This window comes from Alosa pseudoharengus, unplaced genomic scaffold (assembly GCF_046254945.1).
Source record: "Alosa pseudoharengus isolate Yale_2024_CS ecotype anadromous, Long Island Sound unplaced genomic scaffold, YU_APseudo_1.1 YU_APseudo_1.1_scf_19, whole genome shotgun sequence".
Lineage (NCBI taxonomy): Eukaryota > Metazoa > Chordata > Actinopteri > Clupeiformes > Clupeidae > Alosa > Alosa pseudoharengus.
The window spans coordinates 21,932,290-21,934,581 of record NW_027468657.1 but is presented as its reverse complement, the minus strand read 5'-3'; the positions used below and the strand labels follow the sequence as shown (position 1 = coordinate 21,934,581).

Below are 2,292 nucleotides of genomic sequence, written 5' to 3'. Positions count from 1 at the left end.
TAAAGGAACTTAACTTTCTTGGAAGCTATATTGGAAATTATTGGACAGCGCGTCGGGCAAGTTAGTCTCCCCTACTCAGCCTCTAGGCGACCAAAGCTTTGAGTCGCCCACAATCATGTTTGAGAGCATTGATAGAAGGATGTCGTGGTTGAGTCTATATCATTACACAACTTTTACAGCCTTTTGTTGCCCCTGTCCCAACTTTTCTGAGATGTGTTGCTGGCATTAAATTCAAAATGAGCTGATATTTTCCATTAAACAGTCAAATTTGTCACTTTCAGCATTTGGATAAAGCTGAACCATGTTCATCATGACGGATGATCAGGGCTACAACGATATTGTGTCATATAAAGACATTCAAACATCAGTTCTGGACAAGCTACCGGTGCAGGGCGTGAACCTCAAGAACTACTACATCCAACCTACCTGCACACCCTCACATAGTCAATTCATGACCGGCAAGTCAGAGACCTTGGTACGTTGCCAAATCATCTTGTGATTAAATACAGTGTTGAATTCTAAAAACTGCTCTTTGTTTAACAAGTGATTAAATTTAAAACTAGATCAGTTTTGCATGCATGCAGGTTGTCAATGTAGAATAAATAATATGAAAAGAGATCGGAGTGCCCTTATACTGAGAACCTCTAGGCCAACACCTCTACTTGTGTGCATTCATTCTCCTCGCTTTTTAAATCAGCACTATTTTTTGCCCTAATATAACAGCTTTGAAGCCATTTTGATGGTAAACAAACTTGTAATAGGGGACTTGTTCACCTTCAGCATAGACAGAGAACCAGCATTGCAATTTGGGTCTCGTCGACCCGGAGACAGCTTGTGAGAATTGTGAAACATTATCTGGTCAGTAGATATAACCCTTTGGTGATTGTCCTTGCCTGTTTCTATAACAATTACACATGTACCGTGTCCAGGGGGAAGGACTTAAGCCCTGAGAAGTATACAACGGCAAGGGAAAATATAAATATTTTGCGACTTTAGGGGAGTGTGGACTACTACACCTACTGGGCGTGCGACGGCCAGGCCGTGTGCGGCTTAGACCTCCACGAGATGGAGTGTGTGGCGTGGGGCAAAGGGGGGATGTACTCCATGGACTCCAGGCCGTGCACACTCTGCTGCAGTCGCCCCGCTCCTACATCTACCCGTACCATCGCCTGGACAACGTGGAGCGCCACGACAACAGTGTGATTATCTTCTCCATGGACAACAGAGGCCAGCCGCTGTTTGGCAGGAACAACTAGCCGCTGCAGGGGCAGAAAGGAACCTACTGGCAGGGGGGCGTGCGAGGGTTGGGGTTTGTGCACAGCCCCCTCCTGAGGCGCCCTCATCGCGTCAGCCACGACCTCTTACACATCACAGACTGGTACCCAACCCTACTCAGCAAGCATCGCTGGGGGCAACCTGAACGGCCTGACCACAGGATTGGACGGCTATGATGCATGGGCATCCATCAGCGAGGGCGTGGCGTCGCCACGGCAAGAGATCCACAACATCGACCCCCTCCACAGCCCCGCCCCGCACGGTTCCCTGGAGGAGGGCTGGGGATTGTGGGATACGTCCGTGCGGGCAGCGGTTCGCGTGGGTGACTGGAAGCTGCTGACGGGAGACCCGGGCTACGGCGACTGGACACCCCCGCAGATGCTGTCCAGCTTCCCGGGCGGCTGGTGGAGCCTGGAGCGCCACACTGCACCACGCCGCTCGCTCTGGCTCTTCAACGTGACCGCCGACCCGTACGAGCGGCGAGACCTGTCCGGGCAGCGGCCCGACGTGGTCAGGCTGCTCCTGGCATGCCTGGCCCTCTACAACCGGACCTCCGTGCCCGTGAGGTACCCGCCGCAGGACCCCCGCGCCCAGCCGCAGAACAACGGAGGAGCCTGGGGGCCCTGGGCTGCGGATGACGAGGAGGAGCAGGACTGGGGGAAGTTGTCCCAGCTCAGGAGTAAGGAGAGGAAGGGGAAGTGCAAACAGTGCAGCATGAAGGCCTTCTTCAAGAAGCTCAACACCGGCATCATGTCCAACAGGATCTAGACATGGGTGCATGTAGCATGTTTGCACGGGTCACATGGGAAAGACTATTGTCTTTGTAAGGAAAACAGAAAGCAGTGTTTGTGTCGATGTGTGGAAATGTGTGTGTGTATGAGATTGAACTGGTGTGTCTGTCAGTGCTTGTGCAAAGTAGGGGTGTGTGTGTGTGTATGTGTGTGTCTGTGTGTGTGTGTGTGTGTGTGTGTGCTAATGTGTGCACATCTGTTGGGTAGGAGGAGTTATGTTACACAC

At 52.0% G+C, this 2,292-nt stretch overlaps 1 pseudogene; it reads left to right on the top strand.

Moving 5' to 3' along the window:
• The first annotated feature begins 310 nt into the window (after positions 1–310).
• LOC143132891 (arylsulfatase I pseudogene) lies at positions 311–2,043 on the top strand (annotated as a pseudogene).
• Positions 2,044–2,292: the final 249 nt, after the last annotated feature.